Below are 18,458 nucleotides of genomic sequence, written 5' to 3' on the forward strand. Positions count from 1 at the left end.
TAGAGTCAAAACCCTTTATCAAGACTAAAGAGGCACAGGGAATGAAATGGATTAAGAGGCCAGGCTGGGAGAGAACAAAAGAGAAGAGACATTAAGAGGTATTCAAAACGAGACGAGATGGTGGTAGGACTAGTGGAGACAAAAGACGGCTCTAGATTAGGTGTGAAATGCGCTGGCAGAATGGGAGACAGCTGCCATGTGGGAGAGAGAAAAAGAAAGGGGCGGAGGGAAACCAAAACAAAGATGTGGATAAAAAATATAAGTAAAAATGTAATAGGGGCCGAGGTTATGATCTGAAATTGTTGAACTCGATATTGAGTCCGGAAGGCTGTAAAGTGCCTAATCGGAAGATGAGGTGCTGTTCCTCGAGTTTACGTTGAGCTTCCTGACCAGCCTGACTTGGAGATATATCGGCCGATCCTTCATCGTCGCTGGGTCAAAATCCTGGAACTCCCTCCCCAACACGCACTGTGGGAGTACCATCACCACACGGACTGCAGCGGTTCAAGAAGGCAGCTCACCACCCCCTTCTCAAGGGGCAATTAGGGATGGGCAATAAATGCCAGCCTCGCCAGCGACGCCCACATCCTAGGAACGAACGAATATTAAATAAAATGGCTTCAAACACCACATTGCACACACATTCAGTTGGAACAGTGCAGGCTCAGGACTTTATTGAAACATCATACTTCACAAATTCAGTCGGAGAGCTGCTTCATACCATCCAAAACCAGAATGAGCTGCTGAACAGTGGTCCCCTCACATCTCTCATACCAATTTTACCCTTAATCACTACAGGCATCCTACCAATAAATTATAGTACTTCATACAAATGACAGTAGAATAACAGCGTGAATAAACAAACATGCACTTTGCTGTTCTAATTATTTTATCACCATGACCAGAAGTAACCTGATCGTCTAAAGTTCTTCCCATCATTTTATTACCATAACCATAAGTGACCTGATCCCCGAACTGTTGGGCAATCTGTGGAGATACATTTGCTTACACTCTCATGCTCAGCAGCAAGCTGTTTCAACCCGTTGTGTGCTGGTCAAACAGACAGAAAGGACATCAAGGTACCCAGGTTAGTGTGAACTTTTGCTCCCACAAGCGGCGCCTTTACATAGGATTACACAGGAGATACGGCACAGAAACAGGCCATTCGGCCCACCCAGTCCATGCCGGCGTTTATGCTCCACTCGAGCCTCTTCCCATCTTTCCTCATCTAAATCTATCAGCATAACCCTCTATCCCCTTCTCCCTCATGTGCTTATCTAACTGCCCCTTAAATGCATCTATACTATTCGCTTCAACCATGCCTTGTGGTAGCGAGTTCCACATTCTCACCACTCTCTGGGTAAAGGGGTTTCTTCAGAATTCCCTATTGGATTTCTTGGTGACTATCTTATATTGATGGCTTTTAGTTTTGCTCTTCCCCACAAGTGGAAACTCTCTATCTACTCAATCCAAACCTTTCATAATTTTAAAGACCTCGATCAGGTCACCCCTCAGCCTTCTCTTTTCAAGAGAAAGGAGACCCAGCCTGTTCATCCTTTCCTGATAGGTATACCCTCGCATTTCTGGTATCATCCTTGTAAATCTTCTCTGCACCCTCTCCAGTGCCTCTATATCCTTTTTATAATATGGCGACCAGAATTCCAAGTGTGGTCTAACCAAGGTTCAATACAGATTTAGCATAACTTCCCTACCTTCCAATTCTATCCTGCTAGAAATAAACCCTAGTGCTTGGTTTGCCTTTTTATGGCCTTGTTAACCTGTGTCGATACTTTCAGTGATCTGTGTATTTGTACTGCGAGATCCCTTTGCTCCTCTACCCCATTTAGATTCTTATTTTCCAAGTGATAAGTGACCTCCCTATTTTTCTTACCAAAATGTAATACCTCACATTTATCTGTGTTGAATTTAATTTGCCAATTATATGCCCATTCTGCAAGTTTATTAATGTCGTCTTGTAATTTGTTGCAGTCTTCCTCAGTATTGACTATTTCCCTCTCCCCCCATCCATCCCCCCAATTTGGTGTCATCCGCAATGTTAGAAATTGTGTTTTTGATTCCAAAGTCTAAATCATTAATGTAAGTTGTGAGCAGCAGTGGTCCCAGCGCTGATCCTTGTGGAACACCACTACCCACCTTCTGCCACTCTGAATAGCTCCCCTTTACTCCTACTCTCTGTTTTCTGTCTTGAAGTGAGCCAGCAATCCATTCTGCTACTTGTCCCCTGACTCCGCATTCTCTGACCTTATTTATTAGTCTATTATTGAGAATTATCACCGGTACCCTTTCATCGACACCAACACCTTGGCTGCCCGTGCTTGCAAACATCGCCCCACCACACCTACGCTGCGAATATGCCGTCTCCAGAGAATACAACCGCTACACCAGCAAAGACATGCCGATCCAGGCCGACTTGAACAACCTACCACCAACCCGTCCCAAATCTAGAAGGTCGTTTTAGACTGTCACCGAGGCCCTTCAGCCTTGATGACCGATGGCGAAATGCTTGGTAGAACTGTGACATACGGAATGAATTCCTTATAGAGGACCCCACAGTACAACCTGAAGTATTAAATCTTCCTCGCAAACAGTGGACAACCATCAACCATCTCGGAACTGGTCATGGTAGATGCTGCCACCTTCTCCATAGATGGAAGATTAAATCATTCCCCATCATGTGACTGTGGAGCTCCTGGTCAGACCCTGGAGCACATCATTGAGCACTGCCCTCAGAGGAAATTCACAGGCAGCCTACAAGATATCCACACTGTTACACTGGAAGCTTTGGCCTGGATATCTGACTTAGATATTGACATTTCATTTGCTTTGCTACTACATACGAAAGAAGAAGACGACTATTATGGGGTACCTTATCGAAGACCTTTTGAAAATCTAGATAAATTATATCTACTGCATTACCCTTGTCTACTCTCTCTCTTATCTCTTCAAAAAATTCAATTAGGTCGGTCAAGCAAGATTTTCCCTTTTGAAGTCCATGCTGACTATTCATTATTAAATTTTTGGTTTCTAGATGTCCTTCTATTTTCTCCTTTAGTAGGGATTCCATTATTTTTCCTACCACCGATGTTAAGCTGACTGGCCTATAATTCCCTGGACATGTTCTATCTTGCTTTTTAAATATAGATATTACATTAGCTATCGGCCAGTCCTCTGGCACTACACCTTTTTCTAACGAATTACTAAATATGTAGTAATTCCTCTGCTATCGCTTCCCTAGATTTTTTTAAAAATGCATGGATGTAATCCGTCCAGACCAGGGGTTTTATCGTCTTTGAGTTTCATTAGTTTATTTAGTATATCTCCTTGTTTTATTTTAAATGCAGTTAACTCATTACTAACCTCATCATCCAATATCATCTCCACTTGTTCTATCTCCCTGCTAATACTGAAGCAAAATAATTATTTAATATCTTTGCCATCTCTCTATTGCTGCCTGTGGTATTACCCTCTCCATCCCTTAATGTCCCTATTCCCATCCCGACCTTCCTTTTTTATTGATGTGTCTGTAGATTTATTTTACTATTTTGTTTTATGTTCCTTGATAATTTAATTTCATAGTTCCTCTTTGCTTTCCTAATTGTTTTTTGACTTCTCTCCTAATCTCTTCGTATTCTCCCTTATCATGCTCTCCCCTGCTGTCCTTGTATTTAATGTATGCTTCTTTCCTTACCCTCAATTTTTCCCTTATGGCTTTATTCATCCACTGTGTCTCATTAGTGTTTAGCTTGTACTTGTTTATTAGCGGAATATATTGTTCCTGCACTCTGTTGAACACCGTTTTAAATGTTTCCATTGCTGTTCTACGTTGTTGTTTGCCAATATTGTTGCCCATTTTATTTTCCCAAGTTCTATTCTCAGCCCCTCAAAATCAGCTTTTCTCCAATCTATTACCCTGGTCTTTGTCATACCTATGTCCTTCTCAATTATTATCTTAAAACGTATTATATTATGGTCACTATTGTCTAGATGTTCCCCTACTTTTACTTCTCTTATCTGCTATGGTTCATTCCCCATTACGAGATCCAATAGCGAATCTTCCCTTGTTGGGTTTTTTAAATATTGGTTTAGAAAGGAGTCCTGTACACATTGTAGGGACTCCATTCCCTTATCACCTTTACCTACCTCTTCTGTCCAATTAATATCTGAGTAATTGAAATCTCCCATGATTATTATTCTAATTTGTCTGCAAAGTTCTTCCTCCACCTTCTACTGTAGACTATGCCTATTACTGTGATTAATCCTTTATTATCTTTTATCTCTATCCACATGGATTCTATTTCTGTCTTGCTGATAGCTGCATCACTTTTTTCTACTGCCATTATGTTATCCCTAATAAGTACAGATATTCCACCTCCTCTTTTACCCTCTCTATCCTTTCTAAATATGTTATACCCTGCGATGTTTAATTCCCAGTCCTGATTTATATGTAGCATTGTCTCAGTAATCCCTACTATGTCTGGTTCCTCGCAACATATGATTGCTTCCAGCTCCCCTGTTTTATTACGGACACTGTGTGCATTGCTGTACAGAGAGATTAACTCATTTTTAATAGTAGTTCCTCTCTTTATTTTTAACCATCTTTTTAAACTCCTGGGGAGAAAAGTTTGGTTGATTTGCGCCTCCTGTTAGTGCCCTAATAGGGCGCTAATGGGGCACAAAGCAACTAGCGCCTGGGTGCGGCGCTGCCGGTACCTCCCGCAAAATTCCGCAGGAGGTCAGTGGCAGCGGTAACCATTAGCGTGGCGTTGCACCTCCGACGATGACATAATCGCCATGCGCAGCGCCCCACTCGTGCTACAGCTGCGATCTTCAGTAGCGCCCCCTGACTTACCACCAGGCGTTATGCCTGACAGGGTTGGGGGGGTGCCTACCTGTGGCCGGGGCAGCGCAAATTAAAGGGGAGGGGCCGGGCGGCCATTTTTGTTGCTGGCCGCCTGCCAGCACCTGCCTCCGCTCCAGTCCCCGGCCTTCTTAGCTGCCCCCACCCCCCCCACCCCCCGCGGAGTGCCGGCTACGCTCCGTGAGCCCGGCACTTCTCTTGAGTGCCGGGCTCTTTTGCCGGCATTCCGATCCCAGCTGGGCCCTGGGTCGCGCTGCGTTAGGCTCCTCCCCTTTTAATAAGGGGAGGAAGGCCTGCAGTACTGCGGCACGACGTGATATTTGCTCAGAGCGCCCCAAGAGGGAAGCAGAGCACTTCCAGTAGCGCCCCGCCTCCCTCTTGGGGTGCTACCAGTGAATTTCGGGTGCAGGGGTCACTAGTTTTTTGGGGCGCTATGGCGAAGTTAGCGCCCCAAAGGGGGCACGACCCAATTTTTCCCCCTGTTCTATAACTCTATTTATTCCCTGGCCATCAATGTCCTCCCTTATTTTACTCTTTCCTAAGCTCTCCTTTCCTGTTTTGTTTATATTTAGGCTGGTTTCATTTCTTGTAGATTCCTCCCCCCGTCTTACTAGTTTAATGCCTTTGCCACCTCCTTATTAACCCTTTCCGCTAGGACATGGGTCCCATCTCGGTTCAGGTGGAGCCCCTCCCATCGGTACAGCGCCTTTCTGTCCCAGTACTGGAGCCAGTGTCCCATGAAGAGGAACCCCTCTTTCCCACACCAGCCCTTTAGCCACGGGTTAATTCTCCTGATCTGACTGTTTCTATGCCAATTTGCACGTGGCTCGGGGCAATAATCCAGAGATTATTACCCTCGAGGTCCTGCTATTTAATTTCACTCCTAACTCCTGATACTCTTTCAGCAGGACCTCCTCCCTATTCCTACCTAAGTCGTTTGTTCCGACACAGACCATGACAACTGGATTTACCCCCTCCCTTTCCAAATTCCTCTGCAGCTGCCTCGAGATATCCCTTAGCGCACCCTTCAGGATTCTCATTCTTGGCTGCAGAGGAGGCTATCTATCCCCCTAATTATAGAATCCCCTATCGGTACCACATTTCTATTCTGCTCTTCCTCCCCCCCTGTCCCACCTTGAGCCATGGTGCCTGGGTCTGCATTGTCCCCGCAGTCTTTCTCCTTGTCCTCACAGGTAGTGAGTACATTATACCCATTGGACAGGACCAGTGTCTGCGGGACCTCCTTCTCAACCTCTCCTAAGTCCCCGCTACCCCGCTCCCTAACTGTCACGCCCTCCCTTTCTTGAAGCTGTGCTTTCCTCTGGAGTGTGACTGTATTCTGGATAAAACTGTCCAGAAATTCCTCCCTCTCCCTTATGTTTCGGAGTGTCTCTAACTCGCACTCCAGCTCAATGACTCTGAGCCGGAGTGACTGAAGGCAGAGAGATTTCCTGCAGATGTGGGAATCCGGGACAGTCTCGCTGTCCACAAACTCCCACATACTACAGTCCCGACACAAAGCCTGCCCTGCCATCTCTCGACTTTATTTATTTATTTGCTTATTTAATTAATTAAAGTTTTTAATCGAACAATTATTTATAGTTATATTAATTATTTACTTCAATATTAATATTTAATGACGTAACAGTTATAGCTCCCCAACTCTTAGTTTAAAGACAGAAAAAGCTGTACTACTCACCCACCAATCACCTACTTGCTGTCCTGTGACGTCACTCTTTGGGTTTTTTTAATCGCCGCTCAGGTCCGCTGTGTCACGCTCTTTATATCCGCTCCTCCCAGCCGATTCTCCCGCTCTTTATATCCTTTGTAATTGGATTGAGTGGTGATGGAGAATGGTCTGCGCCATTTGTCTGATGTTACATAGAATGTACGGCACAGAAACAGGCCATTCGGCCCAACCAGTCTGCTGGTGTTCCTACTCCCAGTCTCCTCCCATTCCATTTACCTCCTCTCAGCCTTTCAGCAACTCTTTCTATTCCCTTTTCTCTCATGTACTCGTCCAGTTTCCTTTTGAAAGCATCTAAGCTATTTGCTACCACTTCCTCTGGTAGAGAGTTCCACATTTTAATCACCCTCTCACTATCTCTCTCTTGCTCACTATCTCTCTCTTGCTCACTATCTCTCCCGCTCTCTCTCTCACTCACTCACTCACTATCTCGCTCTCGCTCACACTCTCGCTCTCACTCACTTGCTCTCGCTCTCGCTCACTCTCTCGCTCACGCTCTCGCTCACGCTCTCGCTCACTATCTCTCGCTCTCGCTCACTCGCTCTCGCTCACTATCTCTCGCTCACTCGCTCTCTCGCTCACTTGCTCTCTCTCGCTCACTATCACTATCTCTCTCGCTCACTCTCTCTTGCTCTATCTCTCTCACTCACTCGCTCTCGCTCGCTATCTCGCTCGCTATCTCGCTCACTATGTTGCTCTCGCTCACTAGCTCTCGCTCACTCGCGCTCTCACTCGCTCTCACTCGCTCTCTCTTGCTCACTCTCGCACTCTCGCTCTCTCACTCACTCACTCACTCACTCACTCACTCGCTCTCCCTCTCTCGCTCTCTCACTCTCTGTCGTTCGCTCGCTCTCTCGTTCGCTCGCACTCGCCCACGCTCGCTCGCTCTCTCGCGCTCGCTCTCTCGCTCACACTCGCTCACTATCTCTCTCTCGCTCACTATCTCTCTCTCGCTCACTATCTCTCTCTTTCGCTCACTCGCTCTCGCTCACTCACTCGCGCGCTCGCTCACTCCCTCGCTCACGCTCTCTCTCGTTCACTCTCTCGCTCACTCTCGCTCACTATCTCTCTCGCTCACTATCTCTCTCGCTCACTATCTCTCTCGCTCACTATCTCTCTCGCTCACTATCTCTCTTGCTCACTCTCTCGCTCACTATCTCTTGCTCACTATCTCTCTCTCGCTCACTATCTCTCTCGCTCACTATCTCTCTCGCTCACTATCTCTCTCGCTCACTATCTCTCTCTCGCTCACTATCTCTCTCTCGCTCACTATCTCTCTCTCGCTCACTATCTCTCCTGCTCACTATCTCTCTCTCGCTCACTATCTCTTGCTCACTATCTCTCTCGCTCACTATCTCTCTCGCTCACTATCTCTCTCGCTCACTATCTCTCTCTCGCTCACTATCTCTCTCTCGCTCACTATCTCTCTCTCGCTCACTATCTCTCGCTCACTATCTCTCGCTCACTATCTCTCTCTTGCTCTATCTCACTCACTCGCTCTCGCTCACTATCTCGCTCTTGCTCGCTATCTCGCTCACTATGTCGCTCTCGCTCACTAGCTCTCGCTCACTCGCGCTCTCACTCGCTCTCTCTTGCTCACTCTCGCTCACTCTCTCTCGCTCACTCTCTCGCTCTCTCTCTGTCGTTCGCTCGCTCTCTCGTTCGCTCGCTCTCGCCCACGCTCACTCGCACTCTCACGCTCGCTCACTCGCTCACTCTCTCGCTCACTATCTCTCTCGCTCACTATCTCTCTCGCTCACACTCGCTCACTATCTCTCTCTCGCTCACTATCTCTCTCGCTCACTATCTCTCTCTCGCTCACTATCTCTCTCGCTCACACTCGCTCACTATCTCTCTCTCGCTCACTATCTCTCTCTCGCTCACTATCTCTCTCTCGCTCACTATCTCTCTCTCGCTCACTATCTCTCTCTCGCTCACTCTCTCGCTCTCGCTCACTCACTCGCGCGCTCGCTCACTCTCTCGCTCACTCTCTCGCTCACTCTCTCGCTCACGCTCTCGCTCACTATCTCTCTCTTGCTCACTATCTCTTGCTCACTATCTCTCGCTCACTATCTCTCTCGCTCACTATCTCTCTCGCTCACTATCTCTCTCGCTCACTACCTCTCTCGCTCACTATCTCTCTCGCTCACTATCTCTCTCGCTCACTATCTCTCTCGCTCACTATCTCTCTCGCTCACTATCTCTCTCGCTCACTATCTCTCTCTCGCTCACTATCTCTCTCGCTCACTCTCTCTCGCTCACTATCTCGCTCGCGCTTGCTCACTATCTCTCTCACTTACTATCTCTCTCTCGCTCACTATCTCTCGCTCACTAACTCTCGCTCACTAACTCTCGCTCACTAACTCTCGCTCACTATCTCGCTCTCGCTCACTATCTCGCTCTCGCTCACTATCTCGCTCTCGCTCACTCGTGCTCTCACTCGCTCGCTCACTCTCTCGCTCACTATCTCTCGCTCGCTCTCGCTCACTATCACTCGCTCTCTCGCTCACTCGCTCTCTCGCTCTCGTTCGCTCACGCTCGCTTGCTCTCACTCACGCTCGCGCTCTCTCGCTTACACTCTCGCTCACTCACACTCTCTCGCTCACTCTCGCTCACTCGCACTCGCTCGCTCACTCTCTCGCTCACTATCTCTTGCTCACTCTCTCGCTCACACTCTCTCACTCTCTCTCGCTCACGCTCGCTCTCTCGTGCTCTCGCTCTCTCTCGCTCGCTCTCTCTCGCTCGCTCTCTCTCGCTCACTCTCTCGCTCACTCTCTCGCTCACTCTCTCACTCACTCTCGCTCACTCTCTCGCTCACTCTCTCGCTCACTCTCTCTCGCTCGCTCGCTCATGCTCGCTCTCTCTCTCTCGCACTCGCTCTCGCTCTCTCGCTCGCTCGCGCTCTCTCGCTCACTCTCGCTCTCGCTCACTATCTCTCGCGCTCTCGCTCACTCGCTCTCGTTCACTCGCTCTCGCTCGCTCGCTCTCCTCACTCGCTCTCTCTTGCTCTCTCGCTCACACTCGCTCTCGCTCACTATCCCTCTCGCTCACGCTTGCTCGCTCTCTCTCGCTCACTCACGCTCTCGCTCACTCGCGCTCTTGCTCGCTCTCCTCACTCGCTCTCTCTCTCGTTCTCTCGCTCACTCGCGCTCTCTCTCGCTCTCTTGCGCTCTCTCTCGCTCACTCACGCTCTCTCTCTCTGTCGTTCACTCGCGCTCTCTCTCTGTCGCTCACTCGCGCTCTCTTGCGCTCTCGCTCACTCGCTCTCTCTCTCTCGCTCACTCGCTCTCCTCTCTCGCTCACTCTCTCGCGCTCTCGCTCTCCTCTCTCGCTCTCGCTCACTCTCTCGCTCACTCTCTCGCTCATTCTCGCTCACTCACTCTCTCGCTCACTCGCTCATGCTCGCGCTCTCGCTCACTCGCTCGCTCGCTCTCCTCACTTGCTCTCTCTATCTTGCTCTCTCGCTCTCGCTCACTATATCTCTCGCTCTCTCTCTCTCGCTCACTCGCGCTCTCTCTCTCGCTCACTCGCGCTCGCTCACGCTCACTCTCGCTCTCTTGCTCACTCGCGCTCTTTCTCTCGCTCACTCGCGCTCTCACTCGCGCTCTCTCGCTCACTCTCGCTCTCTCGCTCACTCGCGCTCTCTCTCGCGCTCTCTCTCGCGCTCTCACTCGCGCTCACTCGCACTCTCTCTCTCTCTCTCTCTCTTTCTCTCTGTTATGTGAAAGGTTACGATAACAACAACTTGCATTTGTATAGCGCCTTTAGCATCCTAAACATAACCCAAGGCGCTTCGCATGTCTCGCCCGTCCCCGTCTCTGTAACCTCCTCCAGCCCTTCAACCCTCCGAGATGTCATGGTGCTCCTCCGACCCTGGCCTCCTGAGCATCCTCGATTTCCATCGCCCCACCTTTGACGGCCGTGCCTTCAGCTGCCTGGGCCCCGAGCTCTGGAATTCCCTCCCTAAACCTCTCCGCCTCTCTCTTTCCTCCTTTAAGACGCTCCTTAAAACCTCCCTCTTTGACCAGGCTTTTGGTCACCTGTTTCTAATATCTCCTTATGTGGCTCGGTGTCAAATTTTGTTTGATAATCGCTCCTGTGAAGCACCTTGGGACGTTTTACTACGTTAAAGGCGCCGTATAAATACGAGTTGTTGCTGTTGTTGCTGAGGTGAAAGGATTGGGCTCCCCTGGGTCACCCTGCCGCGGTCTGGTTACCTTCACCGGGGATTCTGGTCGCCAATAACTTGAACCTACCTCAGCAATGCTCGGAGGCAGTGAGTAAAACAAATCTGAAGTTGGAATGTATTAAAAGGTGAATATTGAGGCGGGATGGTGAGGTAATCCTGCCATTTCATAAATCATAGGTGCGACCAGACCTGGAATACTGTGCACAGTTCCGGTCGCCACACTACAATGAGGATATTGCAGTTACTGAAAGGATAGAGAAGAGGGCAACCTGAATGATTCAGAGGATGGAGAGATTGGATTACGAGGATTTATTATGCAAATTGACATGTTCTTGCTGGGAAAGGGCAGGTTGAGAGGTAATGTAATTGCTGATTTTAGGATTCTAAATGGACTAGATAAGGTAGACCATGGCCAGCTATTTCACCTGAACACAAGGATGAGAATTTTAAAATCGAGGCGTTACCAGACCGGGAGCCAGTGGCGCTCAGCGAGCACAGGGGGGGGGGGGGGGTGATGGGTGAACGGGACTTGGTGCGAGTTAGGAGATGGGCAGCAGAGTTTTGTATCAGAGCCTGTGAGATGATATTTCTTCCGGCGCACGTATCTTATAATGGATGCCAAGCCAGGTGGGAGCAGTTAAGGTCAGAGCTAGGGTAAAGGCAGGACCTGGGGTTAACGAAACAACTGCCTGTCAATGTTACATAGAATTTTACAGCACAGAAACAGGCCGTTTCGGCCCAACTGATCATGCCGGAGTTTATTCTCCACGCGAACCTTCTCCCACCTTACTTAAGTTGTGGCTCAGTGGGCAGCACTCTCGCCTCTGAGTCAGGAGGTTGTGGGTACATAGTCCCCCTACAGGGACTTGAGCGCAAACGTCCAGGCTGACGCCCAGGGCAGTGCTGAGGGAGTGCCACACTGTCGGAGGGGCAGTACTGAGGGAGCGCCGCACTGTCGGAGGGGCAGTACTGAGGGAGCGCCGCACTGTCGGAGGGGCAGTACTGAGGGAGTGCCGCACTGTCGGAGGGGCAGTACTGAGGGAGCGCCACACTGTCGGAGGGGCAGTGCTGAGGGAGTGCCGCACTGTCGGAGGGGCAGTACTGAGGGAGCGCCGCACTGTCGGAGGGGCAGTACTGAGGGAGCGCCGCACTGTCGGAGGGGCAGTACTGAGGGAGCGCCGCACTGTCGGAGGGGCAGTACTGAGGGAGTGCCGCACTGTCGGAGGGGCAGTGCTGAGGGAGCGGTGCACTGCCGGAGGGGCAGTACTGAGGGAGCGCCGCACTGTCGGAGGGGCAGTACTGAGGGAGCGCCGCACTGTCGGAGGGGCAGTACTGAGGGAGCGCCGCACTGTCGGAGGGGGCAGTACTGAGGGAGTGCCGCACTGTCAGAGGGGAAGTACTGAGGGAGTGCCGCACTGTCGGAGGGGCAGTACTGAGGGAGTGCCGCACTGTCGGAGGGGCAGTACTGAGGGAGCGCCGCACTGTCGGAGGGGCAGTACATAAGAACATAAGAAATAGGAGCAGGAGTAGGCAATTCAGCCCTTCGAGCTGGCCATTAAGGCTGATCATTTGCATTCCTAATAGCTTGCTGCACCTGCACCTTCACTTTCAGTGACTCATGTACAAGGACACCCAGGTCCCTTTGAGCATCTGCATTCATGTTGACTCTGCCCAATCTTACTATTAGTTTCTAAGTGCCCAGTTATTGCATCCTTTATAATAGATTCCAGCATTTTCCCAACTACTGATGTGAGGCTAACAGGTCTGTAGTTCCCCGTTTTCTCTCTTTCCTTTCTTAAATAGCGGGGTTACATTTGCTATCTTCCAATCTGCAGGAACTGTTCCAGAATCTATAGAATTTTGGAAGATGACAACTAATGAATCCACTATTCTAATGGCCACCTCTTTCAAAACCCAAGGATGTAGGTCATCTGGTCTTTGGGATTTATCGACTTTTAGTCCCATTAACTTTGCTAGTACTGTATTTTTATTAATAATTTCTTTAAGGTCCTCATTCTCGCCACACCCTTGGTTTTCTCGTATTTCTGGGAGGTTTTTTGTGTCTTCCTCCGTGAAGATAGAAACAAAGTATTTATTTAATTTTTCTGCCATTTCCTCATTCCCCATTATAAATTCTCCCGTACAGAGGGAGTACTGCACTGTCGGAGGGGCAGTATTGAGGGAGTACTGCACTGTCGGAGGGGCAGTATTGAGGGAGTGCTGCACTGTTGGAGGAGCAGTCTTTTGGATGAGATGTTAAACTGAGGCGGATGTAAAAGCTCCCAAGGCCACTATTTCAAAGAAGATCAGGGGAGTTCTCCCCGGTGTCACCCTTATTTAAAAAGGGCAGTAGACAGAAGGCTGGAAACTATAGACCAGTTAGCCTAACATCTGTGGTAGGTAAAATTTTGGAGTCCATTATTAAGGAGACAGTAACAGGACATTTGGACAATCATAATTTAATAGGACAAAGTCAGCATGGTTTTATGAAGGGGAAGTCATGTTTGACAAATTTGCTGGAGTTCTTTGAGGAAGTAACATATAGGGTGGATAAAGGTGAACCAGTGGACGTCGTGTATTTAGACTTCCAAAAGGCATTTGACAAGGTGCCACACAAAAGATTATTGCTTAAGATAAAAAACCACGGGATTGGGGGTAATATTCTGGCATGGATAGAGGATTGGCTATCTAACAGAAGGCAGAGAGTTGGGATAAATGGTTCATTCTCAGACTGGCAGTCAGTAACTAGTGGTGTTCCGCAGGGGTCAGTGCTGGGTCCCCAACTCTTTACAATCTATATTAACGATTTGGAGGAGGGGACCGAGTGTAACATATCAAAGTTTGCAGATGATACTAAGATGGGAGGGAAAGTAGTGAGTGAGGAGGACATAAGAAACCTGCAAGGGGACATCGAAAGGCTAAGTAGGTGGGCAGAGATTTGGCAGATGGAATACAATACTGGAAAGTGTGAGGTTATGCACTTTGGCAGGAAAAATCGTAGAGCAAGTTATTATCTTAATGGCAAGAAACTGGAAAGTACTGAAGTACAAAGGGATCTGGGGGTCCTGGTGCACGAAACTCAAAAGGTTAGTATGCAGGTGCAGCAAGTGATTAAGAAGGCCAATGGGATGTTGGCTTTCATTGCTAGGGGGATAGAATATAAAAATAGGGAGGTCTTGCTTCAGTTGTGCAAGGTATTGGTGAGACCGCACCTGGAATACTGCGTACAGTTTTGGTGTCCATACTTAAGAAAGGACATACTTGCTCTCGAGTCAGTACAAAGAAGGTTCACTCGGTTAATCCCAGGGATGAGGGGATGGACATATGAGGAGAGGTTGAGTAGATTGGGACTCTACTCATTGGAGTTCAGAAGAATGAGAGGCGACCTTATTGAAACATATAAGATTGTGAAGGGGTTGGATCGGGTGGATGCGGGGAGGATGTTCCCGATGATGGGTGAAACTAGAACTAGGGGGCATAGTCTTAGAATAAGGGGCTGCTCATTCAAAACTGAGATGAGGAGGAACTACTTCACTCAGAGGGTGGTAGGTCCATGGAATATGCTGCCCAAAAAAGCTGTAGAAGCTACATCATTACATAAATTTAAAACAGAAATAGACAGTTTCCTAGAAGTAAAGGGAATTAAGGGTTACGGGGAGCGGGCAGGAATTTGGACATGAGTCTAGGTTCGGCTCGGTCATGGCCCTGTGGGTAGCGGAGCGGGCCCAGGGGCCGTGTAGCCCGATCCTGCTCCTATTTCATGTGTCTAATTCTGTTAGATTCAGGAGATGGTTCTGTGATAGTAGATTGGCGGTTAGGATCAGATCAGCCATGATCTTATTGAATGGCGGAGCAGGCTCGAGGGGCCGATTGGCCTACTCCTGCTCCTATTTCTTATGTTCTTATGTCATGACCAATATTTGTCCCTCAACCAACATACTAAAAACAGATGGTCAGGTCATTATCGCATTGCTTTTTGTGGGAGCTTGCAGTGCATAAATTGGCTGCCGTATTCCCTACAATTTACAACAGTAACTACACTTCAAAAAGTACTTCATTGGCTGTAAAGCGCTTTGGGACGTCCTGAGGTTGTGAAAGACGCTGGAGAAATGCAAGACTTTCTATCTTCTTTCTGAACCTCTCCACCTCCCTTTCCCCTTTTAAGACCCTCCTTCAAAACCCATCTCTGTGACTGAGCTTTGGTCACCCCAGCTAACATATCCCCCTCTTTTGGCTCAGCGTCCATTCTTAATTCCGCCTCTGTGAAGCACTTTTGCCGGATGATTTTAGGAGCATAGGAACAGGAGGAGGCCATTCAGCCCCTCGAGCCTGTCCCGCCAGTCAGCGAGATCATGGCTGATCTGTATCTTAACTCCATCCACCTGCCTTGGCTCCATATCCTTTTATACCCTTGTCTGGCAAAAATCTAGCCAACTCCGATTTAAAATGACTAATTGTGCTAGCAGCTGCTGCTTTCTGTGGGAGAGAGTTCTGTGGTGTATGTAACCTGTTCCACCTTAAGAGAACTTAAGCCTGTTCCACCTTAAGAGATGTACTACTTTCTCTGGCTGCTGTATACGTAATACCGGTGGTGACCACCGGTATATAAGTACTGTGTAGTGATATTGTATTTAGTATAGTCCTGACCTCCAACTAGTAAAGACCTGTTGAACTTTATTCTTGTAGTCTGTGTCAGTAATTAATCTTAATACAACTGGAACACACAGACTTAACAAGTTCCACACTTCCAACACCCTTTGTGGGAAGAAGTGTTTCCTAACTTCTCTCCTCAATGGCCTGGCTCTGATTTTAAGGTTATGTCCCCTTTTGGCCTAGACTGCCCCCACCAGCGGAAAAAGGTTTCTCTCTCTCTACCCTATCGATTCCTTTCAAAATCCTAACAGCCTTCAATCAAATCGCCCCTTAACCTTCTATATTCCAGGAATACAAGCCTAGTTTACGTAATCTCTCCTCATAACCTAACACTTGGAGCTCAGGTAACATTCTGGTGAATCTGTGCTGCCCTCCTTCCGAGTCCAGTATATCCTTCCTAAGGTGTGGTGCCCAGAACAGTACACAGTGCTCCAGGTGCGGTCTAACTAGGGCTTTGTATAGCTGTAGCAAGACTTCTCTCCCCTTTTATATTCCAGCCCTCCAGTTACAAAGGATAACATTCCATTAGCCTTTTTGATTATTTTTTTGTCCCTGCCCACTCCGTTTTAGTGATCGATGTACATGGACTCCTAAATCTCTTCGGACCGCCACTGTTCCTAGCTTTTCACCATTTAAATACTACTCCGATCTCTCCTTTTTTGGTTCAAAATGGATGACCTCTCACTCACCTGTGTTGAAATCCATCTGCCACAGTTTTGCCCACTCACTTAAACTATTAAAGTCTCTTTGCAATTTCATGCTCCCGCCTACACTACTTACTTGACCAGCAATCTCTCTCTCATCGGCAGACTTGGATATATGACTCTCTCTTGTGTTGTCTAAGTCATTATTTTATATATAGTGAATAGTTGAGGCCCCAGCACAGATTTTTATGGGACACCACTAGTCTCTTCCTTCCAATTCGAGTACATACCCACTATCCCTTCTCTCTGTCATCTCCTGCCTAACCAACCTCCTAACCAGGTCAATAATTTGCCTTCAATTCATGAGCTTTAACCTTAGAAAGAAAGACTTGCATTTATATAGCGCCTTTCACGACCACCAGACGTCTCAAAGCGCTTTACAGCCATTGAATTACTTTTGAAGTGGAGTCACTGTTGTAATGTAGGGAAACACGGCAGCCTATTTGCGCACAGCAAGCTCCCACAAACAGCAACGTGATAATGACCAGATAATCTGTTTTTGTTATGTTGGATGAGGGATAAATATTGGCCAGGACACCGGGGATAACTCGGCAATAAGTTAGCTAGTAATCTCTTACCTTATCAAATACCTTCTGGAAGTTCATATAATCTTCAACTATAGACATTCCCCTGTCTACTATTTTAGTTGCTTCCTCATAAAGTTCAATTAGGGTCGTTAGGCATGACCTACACTTTACAAATCCAAAATAAAAACAGAAAATGCTGGAGATACTCAGCAGGTCAGGCAGCATCTGTGAAGAGAGAAACAGAGTTAACGTTTCAGGTCGATGACCTTTCGTCAGAACTGAAAAAAGCAGGCAATGGAACAGATTTTTAAGCAAGTGTCGGGGCTGGGAAAGGTGGGGGGGGTGGGGGGGATGAAAGAACAAAAGGGAAGGTCTGTGATAGGATAGAAGGCAGGAGAGGTTAAGAGACATTAAGAGATATTCAAGGCGAGAGGAGATGGTAATGGGACAGGTTAAGAAACAAAGGATGGCTCTAGATGAAGTATAGATTGCGCTGGCAGAATGAAAGACAGCTACCATGTGGGGGAGAAGAAAAAAAGACAAAGACAAAATGTGTGGATAAAAAATATATATATGATAGGGGCCGAGGTTATGATCTGAAATTGTTGAACTCGATATTGAGTCCGGAAGGCTGTAAAGTGCCTAATCGGAAGATGAGGTGCTGTTCCTCGAGCTTACGCTGAGCTTCCGTGGAACAGTGCAAGAGGCCGCGGACGGTGAGGTCTGAGTGGGAGTGGGGCGGTGAATTAAAGTGACAGGCGACCGGAAGCTCGGGGTCCTCCTTACGGACTGAATGGAGGTGTTCCGCAAAGCGGTCACCCAGTCTGCGTTTGGTCTCCCCAATGTAAAGGAGACCACATCGTGAGCAGCGAATACAGTATACTAAATTGCAAGAAGTACAAGTAAATCGCTGTTTCACCTGGAAGGGGTGTTTGGGGCCCTGGACAGTGGGAAGGGGGGAGGTATAGGGGCAGGTGTTACATCTCCTGCGCTTGCACAGGAAGGTGCCGGGCGAAGGGGAAGGGGTGTTGGGGGTGATAGAGGAGTGGACCAAGGTGTCGCAGAGGGAGTGGTCCCTACGGAATGCTGAAAGGGGAGGTGAGGGGAAGATGCGTTTGGTGGTGGGATCACGCTGGAGGTGGCGGAAATGGCGGAGGATGATCCGTTGAATGTGGAGGCTGGTGGGGTGAAAGGTGAGGACAAGGGGAATTCTATCGTGGTTCCGGGAGGGAGGGGCAGGGATGAGGGCAGAAATGCGGGAGATAAAGCGGACACGGTCAAGGGCCATGTCAACCACAGTAGAGCGGAATCCTCGGTTGAGGAAAAAGGAAGACATGTCGGAAGCACTGGTATGGAAGATGGCATCATCAGAGCAGATGCGGCGGAGACGGAGAAACTGGGAGAATGGAATAGAATCCTTACAGGAGGCAGGGTGGGAGGAAGTGTAGTCCAGGTAGCTGTGGGAGTCAGTGGGCTTGTAGTGAATGTTGGTCAATAACCTATCCCCAGAGATGGAGGTGGAGAAGTCGAGGAAGGGAAGGGAAGAGTCGGAGATGGACCATGTGAAGGTGAGGGAAGGGTGGGAATTGGAAGCAAAGTGAATGAAATTATCTAGTTCAGGGCGAGAGCAGGAATCGGCACCGATAGTCATCAATGTACCGGAAAAAGAGGTGAGGGAGGGGACCCGAGTAGGACTGGAACAAAGAGTGTTCCACATATCCCCCGAAAAGGCAGGCATAGCTAGGACCCATGCGGGTTC

The sequence above is a fragment of the Somniosus microcephalus genome, chromosome 10, assembly GCF_052327205.1.
Source record: "Somniosus microcephalus isolate GS21.2 chromosome 10, FLI_Smic_1.0, whole genome shotgun sequence".
In the NCBI taxonomy this organism is placed as follows: domain Eukaryota; kingdom Metazoa; phylum Chordata; class Chondrichthyes; order Squaliformes; family Somniosidae; genus Somniosus; species Somniosus microcephalus.